Source organism: Haemaphysalis longicornis, unplaced genomic scaffold (assembly GCF_048455015.1).
Source record: "Haemaphysalis longicornis isolate Haplotype H1 unplaced genomic scaffold, Haemaphysalis longicornis Haplotype H1 scaffold_7, whole genome shotgun sequence".
In the NCBI taxonomy this organism is placed as follows: domain Eukaryota; kingdom Metazoa; phylum Arthropoda; class Arachnida; order Ixodida; family Ixodidae; genus Haemaphysalis; species Haemaphysalis longicornis.
The window spans coordinates 85,545,385-85,566,405 of NW_027526422.1; the positions used below are offsets into that span (position 1 = coordinate 85,545,385).

The window sequence follows — 21,021 nt, forward strand, 5'->3', positions numbered from 1 at the left end:
TTCGTTCCATTCCAGAAACCAAGTCACATTTATTCAGGAAATACTTGTTTCGTTAAACGCGTCGGTTTTCTTTCCCTATGGGCTCAGGACAGTGTTCAAAAAAACAATTTTTTGGCGAAACTAAAACAAGGGGCCAATACTGATAGAAGTTCTCTCCCGGCTAAAAGGTAAACAGTATTCCTACAAAGTAAAAGAACCAAGACAACCAGATTACTTATTTTGCAAGTATACATGTCACGATAAGGTGATGTTTGTCTGGAATTAATAAAAAAACACCACTCGTAACCACCACCGTGCCATAATTTGTGTTCACTGCGGGGGCCTAATTTTTTGCCCAAGATTCCGTGTGGCTGCATATTATTACCTGGCAAGCACTTGTTGTCACTGAACCTCTCAAGTGTGCTCCAGTGATAGTCGGTGATATATATAATGATGATACTAAAAAATTAGGAGCTAAGAGTAAATATACGGCCTCTGTCCGACTAGCGCGGTAAATGCTTAAATCTAGAAATGCTGAAACAGGCCAACGATTTATTATCACAAACGTTTGGTGATTGTTACCTAAAGTAACGTAACTCCAACGTAACTGCCTTGTCCGACTGGTCTGTTAATTATAACGAGGTGACCGTAATATTGTAGCAGAATGCGCAACGCACAAGCGAAAATCAAGCCCTACTACAGCCAATAATGCTGAGCAGGCACTAGTATGCTGCAGTGTTTTCAGAATAAATGCATGTGAAGCAGTAAGACGCCACTCATCGAAGTGCAGCTAGCAATCGCGGAGGCGCCGTAGCGCCGCTGCCGAAATGACGCGCGCGTGTGGGTCTGTGTACGGGGATGAGTAACGGGGCTGGGGTGGGCGACAACGAACAAAGGAAATTCGGAAGCAGAGTTCGCTTGTTGGTTTATGCGTGTACCGGCAAGATGTGTCTCGCATATACGTTTACAGCGCATGAACGCTATTTTTTCGCGCAGTGCACGTACATGCTTTTCGCTGGTAGAATGTTTATAAAACGCCCATTAATCTTCGGCATAAATGGTTTTGTGTATAATAAGAAACAGTTAAGGCAGTACCTAATATTAACATAAGGTATAAAATCCCCCTATGCTGGTTGCCTAATTCAAAAATATTTTGATGGAACCCACTAGTCGACGTCACAGTCACTGCTTTGGGGTTCTCTGTCGTGTAAAGCAAATTTAAGCTCCAAGATAATTGAACCAACAGCACGGGAAATTATAAAACAAACTTCCAGTCATGTGCGAAAATTAAACTGCAAGCTAAATTGCCGCAAAGGCAACCGTGCGATCGTTCGCAATGCTTCCGACAACCCGCGCGGCCGAAGGGTGTCCTCCTTTGACGTCATGACGGGCGCAACCAATCAGGGGCGTCAAAAGACGAAAAGCGCGCGTCTTTCAAACGGGGCCGCGCTTTTTGCAAGATAAATGCCACTTGGACTCATGTACGATATATTTCAATGTGATATTCGGAATCAGCGCGCAAGAAACTATACAACTGTTAATCTAACTCAAAATTTTTGGAAAGCGCTTCAGCTTCCCTTTAAGGAGGAAGAGCAATCACAGCACTTGTCACTTGTTTTGGCGTCTGTTTTACGCGTCTTGTTTAATGTCTGTGCAGTCCGCCAAAAGAAACACAGCTGTTGTGCGCACATAAGCAACTACACGAAAACTGGCACAAACAAGCACTTATTTTATTTTTAGTGCAGCTGTGCACGTTACAGATACAGTGGACCGAAAATGCACTATATCTACTTCTTCCACCATTGCCGTACGCGCTTAGTGCACACCTTCGTCACTTGACATCTCGCTTATCTGAACTGTCATAGTCCCTTTAAAAGGACCTTGCAACACTTACGATAAACGCCTTCACTATTTCCTTCAAGTCTCGAAGCACTGCGAAAGCTACATTTATTGCCCCCACGGAGCGGCACTGCGTGATTTGCTCGTCGCAGCAGATGCGCCTTCCGTTTCTGCTTTGCTTTTGTGGCTTTATTTTTTAAGTGGCAATCGAATGCATTTATTGCTGCAACTGAAGAAAAGCCGGCCAATAGCCGCTACACCGCTGTAATGGCGCAATTCCAGCGGTCTAAGAAATCCGAGACACGAAAAGGGAGAAGCATATTTTTAGCATGTTTCCAAGTGTTGTCATGGGCATGGAGCAGTAATTTTTGACTGAATCACTTTGCAACCCCCCAATCTAAGCACTGGATGTGTTGATTGACTATGTTCTGCAAGCATTTAGGATTTCGAAAAAAGTTTAAAAGTGCGTTTCAGGGTCCCTTTAGGCGTCGCATGGTCGCACGAACATCTAATAACACAAAAAGCAATGCACCAAGAGTTCACTCGTTACACCGAAACCTAACAGGATCAACGCCAAGGGGTCCACCGACACTTCACGCGGACCTTACTCGACAAGCACAATTCAGCAGTGTCTTTATAGACCAATTTATCAATCTTTCAATACACTCTTTTCATAACCGCGATGTGTCCACTGCTGCGGATTCAATGCCTCTCAACTCGCTTTTTCAGGTTCACTGCCACGTCGAAACTGCAAACTACAAACGCTTAGACTGTGCCCAACTCCGTAGCCATGTCTTTCTTTCTTTATTATTATTTTTTTTTCTTTACAGAAATGGGGGCAGAGGCTAAGGCTTGATGGCTTCAGCCTCTCACTTCATTCCCTGCTCCGGGTGGCAAATAGCGTGTGGGCGCAATGTACCTTATAGCTCACTTGCAGTCTTAAAGGAGTACTGATACAAAATTGTCGTGTTATGTGTTTTTCGCTACTATGGGTGCCCATCAGAGCCCACTAATCATTGAATGACACGTTACACGGTTGATTGCAGCGTAAATAATTATTTACGCCCTCGTTTATTCGTGTAAGTTTCGGTTTCGACAAAACGAACACCGAGGCGGCCGCCATGACAGGAGGGTGCTCGTGACTTCAGCGTTCTTGTCGCACCGCTGGCTGTCTGGAGGCGCGGGCAGCATGACGTCAGTCTCAAAACCATGACGCAACCGCGCGCCAATCACAGCCATCGCGTCGGCCTTGTCACGGGAGCCCTGACATTGGCAGTTTGGGGCCAGGAGCAGATGACGTCATTCTGGTCCTCTCTGAGCTTTTTCGTGCGCGCAAATTTTAAAATGAATTCAAAATATGTTATATGGAACGGGCACTGTTGAAACACGCTGGGAGATATCTCCATTTCCAAAGGAAGCACGTTACATAGTTATCTTAGCTTTGAAATTCTGTGTCAGTGCTCCTTTAATAGCATTGATCTCAGTAGAATATTTCTGAACTTTCGCCGGGCAACCTCAGAATAAAGTAAACTTAGCTTGGTCCCTGAAACAACACTAACAAACCCAAATATTCTGACGGGTGGTGGTTTCCACGAGCAAGGCTTCGCTTTCGTTATAAAATTCATTGCCTGATGTGGTCTTTTTTGACTTACTCATCTTGCAGGTCCATACACAGGCAAATGTCGCCCTGCCCATCTTGAACTGCTCATACCAGGCGTTGCTGTTATATGTTGCTATTTCCGGATTTACACAATCACTGCTCTTTTATTAAAAATGTTAAACCCCATACATCCCTCGCTCAATGTTATCTTTTTAAAGTGACTTCATAAAAATTATTTGCGATTTCTACACATATTTTGCTAGAACCAGGGCCTGATTCATAGAAAATTGCAGATGGCCTCAAGCAAGTCAAAAATTCGCAGGCCAAGCTGGTTGGAAAGTATACGTGTTCCTCTTTACCAGGCGTTAAGCAACAAACGAAACAATGACCCATGCATCTTCTCTGCCTCGCTCAACACCTCGACGAAAGAGAGAGTAGACACGATTTTTTCTCGCTCACTGTATGCGTTCTCCTTGAAAACTATATCGTCCATGTGCACGCATGAACAAGCGACATCGCTCTGCGGCAACAATACGTGCGTCGGAGCTCCTCGACGTACACTGCTCCCTCGCGGGCTTTCAGCTGCTCGGAATTCGCAAGAATAGAACACGTATGCCATCCGCAACGCATGCTAGCCGCTATGCGTGCGTCCACCAGAAAACAATAGCTGTCGTTCTTCCAGTACTTGTCATCGAAAAATAGTCCCAACTTAGCCTCGATACGAGTGGGCTGTTGGCGACCAAGATGTGTTAACGAGCACAACGATGGCTGCGATGCGGCTAGCTTTGCTGTTGCTGCTGCCCGTTTGTCTAGGTAAGTACTCGGCTTGTAAATAGTGACGTCACGATAAGAGATGTTCATGTTGTAATACGTTCGAACGCAGAACACTGATGTAACAAATGCAGAAGTGGACGCAGCATACCGCAGGGTTGTACCGAACTTTGTTTCGAATTGATTGTCTATTCACACCTTAAAACGCCCCTATTCAGAACAAGTTACAAACTTATTAACGCTTCAAGTATCTTTGGCCATAGATTTGTCGTCACTGTTTGGCAGAAAAGGTAAGCATTGTAATTAACTACACATGTATCGACTGTACGGCCCACTGGCTTGTGCTCTAGTCGAATTAGGGCTCCTAAATAAGTTCTTCATTGTGCTTCCCGCTAATTACCGGTAAAACACAACGCTGAATAAACAATCGCAACGCTTAAACTTTTAAGTATCCACAGGTAACGGCTCCAATTTAATTTCCACTATTTCACTTTGTTCGCCAAGCAGTAACTTTGCGGATAGGGCATTTCAGTATTCCCATTTTCACGGTATCCGTGGACAACAGCTGAGAACGATCGTTGCAACTCCGTTCAATGCGTCAGAACTCCTGAGCAGCAGGGATTCGCGCGGGGGGGAGGTTTTTTTTTTCAATGCTAAACTCGCTGCGCCGCAAGAGTTGACGGTATGCATCAGTTTTCTTCAGCACACAATGCTTTCAGCGCGAGCTCGTAATATATACGTACAGGTGCCGCCATAAGTAATCGGAACAAGGATTTGTGAATATCACAAAATATTTGTCTCACTGGTTTTATGACAACCATTACCGGTTTACAGGAAGCTTGCTGTATTAGGGGGAGAGGGAGAGAGAGAGAGACAAAAAAATATTTTTATTTCTCCAGCAGAGGCTGATGTGCGGGCCTCGCTCCGTGGAAGGCGTTCCTAGTCCGGGATGCCTTGACTTCGGCTGGCCGTCCGTGCTCGTGGCTCCTTGAAACGCACACCAATGCAGCCAGGCAGTTGCCGAAAGAAATTCCTCTAAATTTGCGAGACCGTGTTTTTATTACTTTTTGACGACACCTTTACGTGCTCGCGTGTGCGTTTGTGTGTGCGTGCGTGCGCGTGTGTGTGTGTGTTGCCCTTTTTACGCTAATGGCAGCTGTAATGACGTGCTGGTGGAATTGCATCCGACTGGAAGCGTAATTGGGGGCATTAGCAGTCGGCGTTTACGTTTACATCCTCATGCTATGTTACCTCTTCAGTAACCTAATTATTGAAAAACTTGTTAAATTGCAAAAGCAATACAAAACCACGAGTTGAATTTTGAACCGTGAGTCCGCTTGTATACGTCATGCACAGGCACAAGCACAGGCCACGTCAGATGCACAGAACCATGCGTCGCAGGAAGCCAGAGCACGGCCGGACTGGAGCAGCGGCGAGCGCGCACTTTCATACGGCCTGCGCACCCAAGAAGGAACCAATACAGCAGATTCTTTACAGTGGGGGCGCTTCGAACCAACCCTCTGCCCTTCCAACCCGTCTTTCTGTTAGTCGACGCATCGCTTCTGGCCGAGCGCAGCTGTGTGTTTTTGACAGTGCGCTTCGCTGCCGGCGGGCCGCTCAGCCCGACCGGAGCGTGAATAGCAGAATCACGTTTAGCTAAGCGATAACCCTATCTCCCTCGACGGGAAATCATTCGCGTCACTGGTCGTGCCCTGTGCGTGTGCAAACCAAGACATCATCCGAAAGGAAAAATAAAAAAATAAGAAATGATATTTCAGTCACGGAAAGTGCCGTGTTTATTTGCCTGTCTCACCATTTTCATATAATACAGTCGCTGATAAGATATGAAGACCTCGCATATTTTTCGTCATGCGCCCCGCGTTGAAATGTTTCTTTCAAATGTTTGATTCGGCGCTTCCGAATGATAATGTTAGGCTGTTTGACCCTAATGGACCGAAAATTCAGAAGGGGGTAAGGAATCAACTATTTTAAGAACGCACATGTAAATTAACACTGGCAGGTATCACCTGTAGCCACGGCAGGGCTAGGGCATCGGCAAATCCGCGCGCACCGCTCCTCTACTCTACCCCGCCCGTGCTGTGGGTCAACTGGCGAGGGTTGGTCCGAAGCGCCACGAACTAGCGGCGGTGAAAGGTGGGAACTATACCCGAAGCGCAGGCCGTATGAAACTGCGCGCCCGCCGCTCCTCCAGCCCGGCCGTGGCCAGAGCGGTAGGTGGAAAGAAAGGATGACTAGCTGCATGCACCTACTTTGACACAACGATTCTTTCATAGTCGCACGACTCAAGGGAACGATATGGCGGGCGACGCATGATGTTTTAGCCCCCCCCCCCCCGCTATGACGGAAACAGTGACACATCGGCTGAGAAATACATTCGCATATTTTAGTGTAAAACTATCCAACTCCTCAACAACACAGCATTAGAACATTTGGCCTCCCTCGAGAACAGATGAAGTGCTGCAACTGGTGAAGGAGAACTTATCGGAACATACACCATGGTGTATGTTCCGATAAGTTCTCCTTTTCCAAACATTGCAAGTTTCGCATACATAATTTTTAGTTTCGGTCCTTATTTTATTTCATTATAATTTATTTTACATCCAGGACCTTATGCACTTAAAAGGAATGTACTAATGGAAGCTGATCGCGCGAAATTAAAACCTATGAGAACTTGAGTGTGGTATGGAAACGCAAAATTTTACTCTGACTACAGAGCTTCGCAGTGATTTAATTTAAGACGAGATTACTGCCCATGAAGCCTCCGAACAACATGGAGAGTGCTGAAGTTCTGTGAGAAGCTTTAGTATTGAAGAAAGCTGCCAAATACTGCGCCGAATAGTTCGGCAGAAATGATGTGAAACTTGATAACTAAGACATGATGCCAATCGTGTTGATAGTTGTTTTTTTTCCCAGGGCTGAGTTACGGCCCAATGTTTGGGGGAAAATGTCTAGGTGGGCAATTGAAGATTGCTCCGTCATATTTATTTCAATATGCATTATCCTTGTGGCGTTTTCGTCAAGAAATAAATAATATATGTGTCCGGGAGTAATAAAAAGTTTCTTGCTGCAGCGATTTTAGGTTTTTGTAGTTATCGTGATGTACGCTTTCTTGGTGTTTTCTTTATATGGAAGGCATTTTAGGTTTACAGCATTTTCTTTATTTTGTGTCGAAACCCGGCCCCTCCATTGTGTAATGACATGCCTTGCGTCTTCCCGTTGGATCTTCCGAGTGTCCGGATCTGTTGATTATAAAACCACGAATTACGCCTTGGGATCCGTTTTGTTTGGTTTCGTTAACAGCACGTGGCGCCCAGTGAGAGTATCTGGTGTTTCAAGCGGGCTGCCCTTGACGCTTCTGTAGCATTCTGCTCTGCGCAATCTTCTTTGATCAGAAATGTTTTCGATATAAATATATAATTGCAGAAACAAAGGCGTTCTTAGATAAATGCATACAGAACAAAGTCCGTGGCATTCGATTCGCCCACGTTCGTTTGTGCACATCATTTTGTTGACTGCTGCTCCGGCGCTTGTGTTTGGAGGCGATAGTCTGTGTTGGGCTATTTAAACTCGAAAATAGGTTTGTCTGTATTTCTGACTATATGTTCCACGAATCAGCTTTCCGGCCAAAAGTTAAAAGAATACTTGAGTGACAGGTTCGCATGGGGAAAACGTTTCCAAACCCCTAAATCTGGAAGCACACTCCAGACTTGTCAACATTGTTCAGGAAAAATAAAATTAAGGCGTATTTCAGGCGACACGTCAATACCCAAGTGGTATCCCCAGTGTTATTTTAAGTGAAAATATATGTGTGCTTGTTTTTTGCGATAGGAAATTGAAAAAAAAAAATGCCCGTTGAAAAAAAAAGTTGAGGCAGCTTCGCACTATTGGCACGAAGACTGGGCGAACATCGAAGCAGCTGGCCCCACCTAGCTTATTCTTGGTTCGGCTAGGTTTATGCGGGGTTATGCTTGACGACCCGGCCAAGTTTTCTACGTGGTTACAATTGAAGACCCGGAAAAGTCTTCTGCGTGGTATCGTCGTTAGCCCCCCAAAGAGCGATGAACACTTGATTATTAAAATATGCACAATACATACGAGCCCGTAAATTCAGACCTTCTGCAACTCGCTGACGTTTCGTCGCCGCTTCCAAGGCGCGATATTCGGGGTTGGACTGAAGTCGTCGCATCCGTTTTCGAGTGGAGCAGCGAAGCGGCTTTCGTTCCGCGCTTCCTCTTCTTCGAGAGTGACATTGTTCTTCTGTCGCCCTAGCTCTCTTTTTGTCGCAGACTCGGCTGTTGCACCCCAAACTCGCCGTTGAAAGTTCGACATGACTGTCAGGCCCGGATCGTTTTGTCCGCACATTTCATGTCTTTCCCAATGTGGACCACGTTAGTACCGGCGGCAAGCGGATTAGCGAACTCGGCTTTCGTAGCGCGAGCTTTTCTATGCTTCCCACTTGAGGCGCGAACGCACATGAACTGGTGAGTAGAAGAGCACGCGAAAGGTCACGCCATGAACGCCGAGCAGAGATTTATCGAAGGTCGAGCGGTGCCGGCGCGCGCGATGCCGTCATTGCTCGACAAGGTTCTTTTTTTATTTTTTTTGCGCCTGTTTGCCGGTCAAACGCCAACTTAAACAGCATCACTCTTTAAAATGTTGTGACCATAAAACACAGATATCGCTTGCGCTAGCTTCGACTTCATGGCAGTGTCCCAAGTTCAACAGTAACAAAAGGTTCCTTTGGATGGTGCGCGCAGTATAACGAGGGAAAATTGAATTGACTTTCGCAAAACTCCTCTGTTTGTATTGTGGCACGTTCAAAAGTGAGAAAAGATCAGGACAGATGGGCGGATGAGAGAAGAGAGGCATTTATGGGACAGGGGTGACAGAAGACTGTCATCTTTCGACGACATTTGCAGCGAAGTGAGCAGATACCCGGCCAATTGCTTTTCTTCTACTTTAACACGGGGCACAAGTTCGCTCCAATAAACGTTTATTTCTACAAGAACCTTGCTCCGTCCTTCACTTCGTGACAATAGTAAGAGTAGGAGACGTCTTCAAATCTCTCCATGTTTTTTTATTCTATAGCTGAGGATGAATGAATGAATGACCTTTATTTAGACAGAGGCTTGAGGCCCTGGTGGGGGTTGGGGGGAAAAGGAAAGGGGGAGACCCGTATCACATATAATGATCCCATGACGTTGTAATCGTTTAGAGTTCCTGTTCCGGTTATCTGCAGGCACGGTTTGAGTGCTCACATAAACACTGGTCGTTGGTATGTGGAGCACTGTCAGGAAGGTTCACACGAGTACAGTCGCGTGCACGAAAACTTGAAACAAAGGGTGGGAGTCAGTCAGCCACTATACAACTCTGTACAGACCACTTTGTACAGCAACGTTTGCTACCCTTTCAAGGGTGCGTGGATCGCCTCTACTAAGCTGCAAGTGCGCTGTTAGTGTATGCGGGGCTGCCGGAGACTCTAGGAGTTGCTCTCTGCCCCTTGAGAATGCTGAACAAGACCAAATTAGATGAAAGAGATTGGGGATAGTATGTGCCGTACAGGAGGTACATTTAGATGCCGAAGCCAGATTTCTTGTCCATTTAGAAATGATGTCCAGTGTATAAGCCGCACCCGCATACACCTTGTTGGCGAGTACTTCTCTTCTCGATAGCGTCTTTAAAGGTGTCAAGAAACCAGGTGGGGTAGCTTCAGCCTATCGTTGTCTGCTGAGTCGTTTGAATCGTCGGTACTCTTGTTGCCAGTTGAGATGCGGATAAAACAATTTTTTATCAAAATGCCCGAAACCTGTCCTTACATTAAATACTTTTATTTTACTTAACGTTTCAGTGTGGGCTGCTAGTAACGGCACAAAAATTGAAGGCGTTACTTGCCTACGGACATTCGTAAGTACAAATCACCTGTCATTTCCTACCTTGTTACTACTTACCCCTGTTAAGCACCGTCTGCCTTAAATGGTCCCTCAGTATGTATGATCGGCCATTAATTTCTGTAATGCAACAGTCATGCGCGGCTTCGAAGCGCCGAATAAAGTGTGCTAGCTGAATGCTAAACATTGGCGCTAGTATATTTTAGAGAATTCTGATTTTACGTTTGCACGTAACTCTACGAAAGCTGTTACGTTATTGTAGCAGCAGATTCAGAAATAGTCCCGGTTCTTACAAAGATACATTTGTTTACGCACGTCAAGAAATCACTTCATCACAGCCGAACCACGCTTCTGTTCTTGCGCCAAAATAACATCGCGTAACCATTAAGGAAGAGAATTTCTTGCACGTTTTGAGATCACGAATCAATTCCGCCCTCGTTCTGAGCCGTAAATCCAAGAGAAGGATCGCGGTTGGGTTGACCGGCCGAATAATTCTCCTAAAACACCAGAATGTACGCCGAATTTTATTCTTGGCCGAACCGGTGTGGTTCAATTAGTGGAATAGTTTACTTCACTGTAGGCCTATGCAACAGATATCTATATCCTCAGCTAATTGTTAAGGCTTGGAAGAATGAAAGGCCCCAATATTTTTTATCTGAATGTGAACTTTTGTCATGGGTGTTACCGAGTTCTTTTTGTTCAGCCAAGACTCGTGTAAAATAAACGTGCTCTCAATCAGACTAGCTTTACATTGCGTGCTTGGGAGTATGAGCCACAACCAATGTCTTGCAGCAAATTGGTCAAAGAGTGGTGAGCAAACAATTCCTCTTTAAGCCCACTTTTGACATAAAAAACAGGGAAATAATTGTCCCGAGCGCATAGAGAATATGTTTATCAAGACGCGGAAAAATTTGGTTTGAGAAATACTGTTTTTGGGGAGAAACATAATCGCCAGGCATAGCGATAAATCGCAAGTTATTCTCGACAGTAAAGATTTTTACTCAAACGGAACCGTTCTTTAAACCATCCACTTTTAAAAACCAGGCCATCTCCACTAACGTGAAACTTGGGAAGGGTATCCAAATGTAAAGGGTATCCAAAGGTTGTAAGTCTCTCTCTTGCCACACGGGGCGCGCTGATTGGGCACCGGAGAAGCGCCGGTGGGAGGAGCAATCGCGCGCTTGCTGAGGCGGTGGCGCCCTTTCTGGCGTTGAACCGGATTTAAAGGGGCCCTGAAAGGCATTTTGAGCACACTAAATGAACTAGCGCAATCGCTAGATTGGGTCGCCAACGTCACCTGTGCCAAGTATTACTCTTTTACGCGCAGCGGAAAGCTCACACTTTTGTTGCAAAGTTTGTCGCTTTTTTCTCACCCTTTCCTTCGTGTTTTTGGACGCCGCCATCTTCACATGTCTACATCATCGATTCCCAGATGTTCGTCATGAGCTAGACATCCTGCTATTGGGCGGCTTTTTCACGCACTTCCGGCAAGGAGATGAGTCGTCTGCTCAGCGTCGGCTCGCCGGCTGATCTGCCAGCGGAGTGCCGGAGTGCTTTGACATTTTACGACAAACGAAACAAGTGTAAACAAACGCTTAACCGTTTGTATTGAATGCAACACGGCCATAACACGACGTGGATTTTATCTTACGTGAGTACGCACCATAAAGAAAGTCCCGTGGCACTTCTTTGGTGCAATCGCAGAGAACGCCCTGAGCCGAATGCCCGGGTTTGACGCGTACATTTTATTCAACTTCAAAACAATCCAGAGATGCGTTTCGAACGAACGCAACGTCACAACATGCGTTGCAAGTCTGAACCGCGATTGACAGACGATGAGTTGCCTCCTCCTGCCCGTCGTAAATTCGGCACTCACCTCACACCCGGTTTGCGGGGACGAGCAGCAAGTCACAACTCTGGCGCGCAAGCGAGAAGGCTTTTAGCCAGGCACACTGCACATACCCCATACGAGGTTGAGTGGTACGTCGTTCGAGAAAGATAATCCAGACCATGGGAAGCACTATCCACCCGCAGAAGTACAATGTCGCATTTCATCGCGAAACGAACGCGTCCACAACACACAGGAGGCGATGCACACACACACACACACACAGCTTCGGTCGCTGCATTGGCTTAGCTGCAAGCTTCGTTCGGACAATCAGCGATGCTACGACGATACAGAGCTGCGTGAGGACGACGTGCTAACCACTTCACGTATTTAAAAACACAGGGGCAAAGAACTAGGTTCATCGGAAGCAAAAAATCTTTCCTCCATTATAGTGCCTGAAATATACTGGCTAGTGTGCCGAGGGCGGGCTCCAGGCGGGCGCCGGGAGCGATGTACGCGGCCGTCTGCCGCTTGGGGCGCTGCCGTGCGGGAGTGTGCGCGTTCATCCGGCCCGAGCAGATCGCGCGGTTACCTCCGAGCTGCGTAGCAGACGGCAGCGGCAGAACTTTCCATTCCCGCTTGCGACGAAAGCGAGCGAAAGCGACGGGAATTCTGTCGCGCAACCAAAATTTGTCCCCACCATTCGACAAAAACGATCGTCGCGCGACAAAGCGACGGAATTCCTGCCGCTATCACTCGCTTTCGTCGCAAGTGCGAAGGGGCCTTTATGCGCAATCTCCGCCCCACATAAAACAAGCTCTTGCTTGTCGCCTGAGCATACGGTTCATATCTAACTACGTTACACTGTGCTTGCCAGTGTATTTAAACGATGTCACTAGGTTTGAAACGTACGCGTTCGGCGTGCAGCTTTGTAAACGCAAGCGGTTTCACATACGCACGCTATTTTGCTGCTAATAGAGTTTTAGTACAGCGTTTGTGGCCTTTGCATACGCTAAACGCTAAATTTTTGCGTCCCGCTACGTGACACCGCGATGGGAGTTTTAGTAGAGCGTCTCATCAGTTTTGCGTAGCGACACACTAATGCATACGGCGCCATCTGTCAAATGTTTTCCGAAATGTCTCGCCGGATGATCTGTTAGCGGAGTGCCGGAGTGTTTGGACATTTTACGACTATCCAAACAAGTGCAAACAAACTCTTTCCCGTCAGTGTTGAATGCAACACATGGGTGCAGCTTGTCAGAACACGGGTTCTCGCTGATCGAGTGCAGCGTTGGTTTGCTCTTCGCCTTCACGTTCATCGCCGCTGATAAAGCGATCCGATCCGGCGCGTTTTGTGCACGGGTTCTGTGTCGGTTGAAAATGTCTTTTCACATGCCGCCGGTAGTAGGAATTACAACCACCGCAAAATAACACCCGGCAGCAGTGGGGCCACATCTGAGACCGCGCTTTTTGGATAAACAGTGCGCGGTGCACCAAAGGGAACGAGCGCACGATTCTCCCTACGCGGCTGCGAGTTCGCCGCCGATACCAACTGCAGCCCTGCAGCGACGTACACCGCGAAAGGGTAAGGCCAGGCCGCACACATGCGGCCAGGTCATTCGTTCGCTTTTCCAGCCTGTGTCCATGGTGTCTACAGAGATGAAAAAGCCGAAAGAGCTGGCCCGTAGCAGACGGCAGTCTGTGGGAGCGCAATAGCGGAAGTACGTCACCGCTGAGGAGCGGAGCATCATGGGAGGAGAGGCCAACAGCGAAGAAACAGTTGAAAGGAGGAGGAAATACGGCGCGACGATAATTCGCGGTTTTTGATTTACGATTTCTCAGCTAATACTCATCGCTTTAACAAAATTCTTGCAGGAGGAGATTGCTAATACATTGCTTTATTTGGTTACATGTACATCCATGCATCGGCGGAAGGCATTTCAGGACCCCTTTAAGCAATTAAATGAGAGATAGACTGGCCGTAAGTTGCCTTCGTGTCACACGTCGCAGCATGACTTTAGCACGAGGCGTTGGAAAGCGAGTGTCCCGGTGTGTTCTTTTAGTACGCGTTACGTTCTAGCGTGAGGCGTCGGAAAACGAGTGTCCCGGTGTTTTAGTGCCGTGACTACATAAGACCACAGGAGGCGCCGACAGCCCGAGTCCCTAAGGTGCTTCGCCCCCTAAAAATTGGCACAGTTTGCAGTACTGGTGCAAGGCTGGAGAAACAGCAGAGCTTGCGGCCCCTCTCCCTTCGTCGGAAAACCGGCTGTTGCATCATCATCATCAGCAGCAGCAGCAGCCCACTAGGTCCACTACAGGGTGAAGTCCTCTCTCATTGATCTCCAACAGCTCCTGTCCCGCGAGGCTCGAATCCATTGTTTGCATCCGAATTTCCATATTTCGTCCCTCTATCGGGTGATAGGCCTTCCACTTATTCTACACCCGTCTCTCGGTATCCACTCCGTCAGCCTGGTAGTACACCGATTGTCATTTCGCCTAATTACGCGTCCAGCCCAAGTCCAGTTCTTTTTCTTTATTTGAACTATGGTATATTCTACTCTAGTTTGTTCTCTGACCAAGGAAGCTCGTTTCCTGTCTCTGAATGTTATTCCGAACATTATTTGCTCCATGGCCCGTTGAGCCGACCTAAGTTTACATTTCAAGTTGTTTATTAAGGTGGCACTGCTCCACGTCGTCACCTTTCAATTATTTCCGAACTTGCCTCTGAAAGTTCTCCATGACTGGCAGGCCCAAATCGTTTCGTCTGAAGGCTTTCACATCTATCCCAGAGTGGACGGCGTCAGCGGTAGAGCCCCTGGCCAAGTTCAAAGCAAGCGCCCGCGCTACGAGCCCAAAGGTAACTCTGCGCGCCCAGGATTCTAGCTCTTCGCGTCGAGATGGCTCTTCGAAGTGTGGTTTGTGAACATCATACTCGTGGCGTCCAAGGTCACTCAATAAACGCCAATTTACATCGCATGAAGACCGTTTGTGAGGCCGCGGAGATGGACGTAATGCCTATTTCGATACTCCAAGTAGACATCCGACAAGCTTTCGATCAGGCCGACAGCATTCGGCCCTCCAATAGCGGTTAGATGGTCGGTCCGCCAAAAGTGTCGAATGTATCCGTGCCTGTTCACACTCTATCTGGAACCGCTTTTTCGAATGATTCTCCCGTCCGACTCAATCAGGGGACTGGTACTTGGGAGTGAAAAACCACATTCTAGCGTATTCAGACAACATCGCCGTTGTTTGCACTTCTCGCTCCCAGGTGAGCAAGGTAGCCGAGTTGGCAGGTCGCTTTTGCAGCTTCCATGGAGCGGAACTAAACCTCGCCGAATCGGAGGGATGTTGATTGGGTGAGAGATACTTCCAGCCTTTCAGCTTTTGTGGGACATTCTGGGCGGATGCAGTAGACTGCTACTTGAGTGTAAACATGGCCCTAGGGGAAGCTGGTGCAGTCAGATGGAGACCCAAGCTAGCGGCTGCGGAGGCCAATTTGCACCCCGGAGAGCTTGTCGCATCGTCTTGGTCATCAGAGCGCACGTATGCAACTTTGTCGTCTACCCAGCAGCCCGATACTCGGTGCCAGTCACCTCCATGGACACAAAATCAACGAACAAGCTGCACCGACAGTGGGAGGTCTTTAAGCCGACGGCATCTGGGGTCTAGATGTCAGCGGCTTGGGTCTCGTCTACGTGGAGATTAAGCTTACAGTGCAGCTGTCCATATATTTCCGAGACCAACCTGACTCTTTCCTCCGTGGAGCACTGCAGTCCATCGGCTCTGTCCACATAACAAAGTGGACAGTTGCAACAGTACAACCGCGCTATGGTTAATGTTACCCAGCCCCCCCCCTCCCCCCCCCCATTTATAGGGAAATCGATGGTGTCATCACCCTACTAGAACAACAGTTCTCCTGGGACTATCTTCATACGGTCAAGTCCCGTCGGCTTTCTCCCAAAGCTCCTCCCCTCACCCCTTTACCGGCAACCACCAGTCGAGGCGGCTAAGCGGGACGTTCTGAAAAGGGTCATGTCCCTGCCGATTCCGACTGGTTCCAAAATCTTCTTCTTCTTGTTCCACACCGGGGTTTTGCCGGTGGGATCGCGAAAGGAGGAGCGTGGTCGCTTCTTGCCGCGCGGTGTAGGCTGGTCCTTGTGTGGGAGGCTGGAGACCGCGCAGCTCGATTTCTTGGAATGTAACACCCCGGGTTACTTCTGGGACGAGGTGCAGTGCTTTCTGGGCGTCCACTAGGACACTAGGGCTCTTCGATTTACGGTGCCGGGCTCACCGCTGACTCTCCGAAAAGCAGCCCAGCATTCGATTTTCCCATGTATTTCTATGGCTAGGGGAATCCTCGGAGTACCCGCGGATTATCCGCGGTGAGTCCGAGGCTGTAAATCGAAAAGTCCCATTGGCTGATCCCTTCTCCGCTATTTAGTCGTCCCGTTAGATCACGTGGTGCTCGGCGAATGTAGGTCTACACTCACTATTGCGAGCGCGGGTGGACACCGTGGACTGTGCTTCCAACACCAAGCCAGCGGTGGCGGCATTTCGTCCAGAAAACTGAATGAACCGTGAGCGCGCTCGGGGCACCCGACTCGGACAAACAACTGTGCCAGGCCCTCGCGTGCTGCTGCCGTGCCACGGTAGCCTTCAAAACAAAAAAAAAAAAAAAAAGCAGAACGATTTAGGCGCCTATAAAGGCAGTGACCAGTATGGGGGCCTCGGGCACTATGCATTCGGCAAACCGAGACGCTTTCTATGGGTCGTTTGGTTGTGCGAGTCCTCAATTATTACAAGCGTATCATGTTGTTCACCTCGCCTGAACTGTATATAGCCTGTCAATCTGTGTCCTTTCTCTGTAGATTGGATATTTATTATGCTAATAAATCCATTTTTGTAAAAAAAAAAAGTGCGACGATAGCTCAATGGGATAGGCGCCGGTTTCGTAACGTGAGGAACCCATGCTCGATTCCCACCATGGGAAGCGTTTTTTTTTCTTTAATTTGCTTCGCATGTTATTGCCCCCCGCCGCCTCTAACCCGCACCCCTCGGGCTTTTGGGGTGGCCCAGTGGTTAAATTGCCGATTTCACAGCAAAGCTACAGGGTTACATTCCCGGGACCTCCCTTACCGCATTTTTTTCTCGAGGCTTCGGGGTTTTGGGGGCTACGGACGAATTTGTGTAGGCCTAAACAGCTCTGCTGTTAAAAATGCGTGTTTATGAATAATAACAAACTCGTCGCTGCAGCAGCGAGACGTTCATCCGAAATATTATTTTATCATTTTTAGGAGCATTTTCTTGCTCCCAATTTTCGATAGAAGAAAGAAGCCACCCGTGTTTTCCCGAACTGGATGTCAGACGACACGCTTGGAAAATAAAATATGGCTGTGGGCTTCTATGGTCAACGACATAGCTTTAGCGGCGTAATATACTCATTACATTGCGCTTGTTTGATTGCGGTACCTAAACCGGGTTAGCAACATCATAATGTCTTTTTCGGTATCTTAATGTCTAAATATCTTGAAGCTGTGCAGTGCTAGCTAAAATTGATAGGTATTATTTTTTTAATGCGTAGCATTCTTTACCGAGTACCCCCCAGCCAGGACCGTGCAAAGCCCAGCATTTCCGCAAAAATGCAGATATCGTGGAAGTTCCACCTGTAATCGCTATAATAGTGCGAACGGAGCTAACTGGTCGCACGAAGTTTTGAAAAACTAAAAAAACATTTCATTCTGTTTGGGGACGCACAGTGAGCCAAGGGTATATGTAATGTCTATAAATCATCAAGATATGTTTAAACTGTTGGTGCATATTTAGACTTAGTGGACATACATTGATTATATTCCACGGTTTCTTTAAGCAGGTTTTCGATCACAAGACGAAATGGAAAAAGTGTCACCTAAAAACGCCACCCTCACGGCAAAGAGAAAGGGCGACATCTGTGCTGAGCCCTCGTAGCGCCCATTTAACTGTGGCCTTGGATTCTATGGCAGAGAAACAAAAAAGAGGGTACACCGCCGCATTTCGTATTTCTTTCTTTATTTTTCAGAGTATACCGGGGTATCGATGCAAACTGCTTTGTCAGACAAGGACGTTTGCCCGCTTTATACCAGTATTGACAATTATCAATAAGCCCGATGGAACGTCCTGCAAGGTAAGTATATATCGTCTCCAAATGTGTATTAACGGCTGCATATCTCTAATCAAGGTTTGGTTTGATGTTAAGGATTGTTGGGGAAAATTTAAGCCCGTACTAAAAAAGCAAGTGTGCCTTTATGTCCTACGGAGGAAAATCATTGGTGTTTACCGTTGCATCACACTAGTGCTGCTAATATGTGCTTGTGACCTTAGCACAGATTCCTCTGCGCTGAACAGCCTCGGTGGGGGTAGTGTCGAGACAAAACAATTTATTCAGTAGCCCGACTGTCAGAGGATAATCGATCACACTATATGCGAAAGACTGCTTCTACTCATCCTAAAATTACAGACATTGTTGCTGGAAAACCCTCGTGAAGCTTTTTTTTTTCTTGGCGGTGATGTATGCGCCAGACTAAATATTTCTGACGAAGCTGTGCACCACCTCAGCAACAATGGGCTCTTGGTTTTGAGGCGGTCTTCTTGTCCGTCCTCTCCTCTGCTATGTTGCTGTTCGTTCTATTTTTGAAAATGAACGTTGTCCAACTGACCTATACTACTGCTATTCCGCTGTAATTGCACCTGCAGGTTATTACTGTCTAGAAGCAGTTTTTGGCAATCAGGTTTTGCCACCTGGGGTGCTGTATTAAGGCTTTAGCAAGCGTCGGCACAACAACGTCCTAATATGTCGATCGCCATCCGAAATAGATTCGAACGCACAGGCGTGCGCTTGCGCACGCGCGCGTGTGAACGTGTGCGGGAGAGGAAGTGTGTGCGTAAATGGCGAGTTTCTTATATTATATTCGCGCCTTCCCAAAGCTCAGTGCGTGTTAGAGAAAAGATGGGTGCGTTGATACTACTTCCACGTCCAGTGTTAACCTCAAGCCAATTGTGTATGTTATTTAATTTGAAATGAAATTGCGTAGTCGCTAATTTTTCGTTGCTTTTTATACGTCTTCTTGCAGCGATTAATCAGTGGCTTTAAAGGAACGTGCCAGAAAGGATCCTGCAAACTGGCTGGTGTCTTAGGCCTTCTCAGGAAGATTGGATGAGAAACTTATTTTTCTTGAGGAGCAAGCTGTACCGTGGCCTCGATAATAAAACATTCCATCTAACCCTCCTGCAGCGACACCTGCTGCTGACTTGTCTTTTATTTTGTCACCCTTCTGTTGCGTCATGCCAACGTGACAACATTTGCAATTATGTCGCGGCGCGAATTTCTGTGACAATCAGATCGTCAGTAGTAGTTGCCACCTTTCTTTGAAAAAGTAACCCGGGGAAGTGAGCGTGAAGGGGCAGGTTAGTCGCAGTTGAGCTGGCGATATGCAAATTGAAAAAATAAAAACAAAAGGGGGACGGAGTGAGACAAATGATGGCCAAGCCCCGACTCTTAGATTATTCCTAACGTTTGTTATCATCTTCCGGAACTCTCGATGGCGGCGTTTAAAACTTCGTGGCGAACTGGGCCTTCTGGCGCTCTGTGTTGGGCACCAAATGCTGGGTGACATCGAGTAACAGTCTGACATCATGCACTGTTTCGCGTGGCCGATGGAGGTTGCAAGTTGTGCTTCACTCGATTTCCGTCGTGCTGACCACGGAATTTTTCGCAAAATAAAGAAAAAAAAACGCATCGATGTAGGGTAAAGATTAAAATCTGAGAATCACTTTTCGGGAATAGTAAAATGGATAGGGAGATTGGCGTAACATAGGCCTTTATTCCGTTTTTTTTTTTCTCCTGTCGTGGGAAGAGGAAGAACTCTAAACACAACCTATCGTGGAAGTGCAGGGGAAGGGAAGATCACAAAACACGAAAATGCAACCTAGTGACCGCAGAAGACAGCGGTAAAGCTGGTACTGTGGAGTGCGCGTAAAACACAGTTGTAGTTTGTAGCAGCTCCATCCAGTTTACAGTGTTATAGCTAGGCACGGACGAAAAACCATGAAATGCCTACCGGTGTTGGGGTTTCACTGGCCACCGTCAGTAGGCTGTGTGCGTAAACCCGGGTTTTTTGTCGAGAACCGGTTAGCAGGCAATCCTTGTTATCAGACCACAGAAACACGACATAAATGACATCGTAGTAAGTTGTTAGTATCGCGAGGTATAACCGCTCCTAATATAACACACATTCTGACTAACTGTAGCCAGGTTGCATACATTCCCCCCTTCTTTTTGGAATGAAATAGAGTAAAATGTCATCTTTCCGTCTTCAGAATGTTTCCCAGTGTGTACAGACGTATAGTACCGTTGGTACAGAGAAGCTGCGCCCTTTCTGTTATTAGCATAATTTTGTTATGCAGGTTCTCACTTTATATTGCGTTAGCAGCAGCAGTTATCTCGAATGTATACTACGAACCAAGCACTCGACGAGTCCGACCTATAAGAACGCTACTCCCCACAGCTTACTTGGCCACACTGGCATATTACCGTGGTATCAGAAGAAAAAGAACCTCCGCCGCACGAATCTCTGACGAGGGTAGAAGCCACCGACTGGAGACAGTTGCGGACAGGCACGTTCCCAACTTAAACATGATGAGCAAAATTTATCCGACTCGGTACGCAGACGCATGCCCATTGTGTCATCAAGAAAAACCCACCATCTACCACACCCCATCGGAATGCCAAAGCACAACGGCTGACCCCAAAATCAGAAACCCTAATGCGGAGCAATGGGAGGCACTGCTGGCCAGCAGCCGCTGTGAAGACCAGATCGGCCTGATTCAGCGGGCACGCAAAACAGCAGAGGACGCTGGAGCCCTGGACCAAGTGTGCCACCCCTGCTGACCCCGTCGGGAGCTGTAGCACGTGGCACAAAATCCCAGTAGAGTGTCGTCCAACCACTCAAAAAAGACAACCGTTTTCCCAGTCCAGCAGTTTCCGTATGACAGTTTCCAGTCCAGCAGTTTCCAGTCCAGCAGTTTCCGTAAGCAAGTACTTTGTTAATCAAAAATACTCG

General features: G+C 47.4%; 1 long non-coding RNA gene across 1 annotated transcript; it reads left to right on the plus strand.

Annotated features, from left to right (window-relative positions):
- Window positions 1-3,948: 3,948 nt before the first annotated feature.
- On the plus strand, window positions 3,949-19,182 carry LOC144146036 (uncharacterized). Its single transcript, XR_013317641.1, has 4 exons — window positions 3,949-4,231; window positions 10,059-10,114; window positions 17,982-18,086; window positions 19,033-19,182. It is a non-coding gene; the product is annotated as an uncharacterized LOC144146036 (long non-coding RNA).
- The last annotated feature ends 1,839 nt before the right edge of the window (window positions 19,183-21,021 follow it).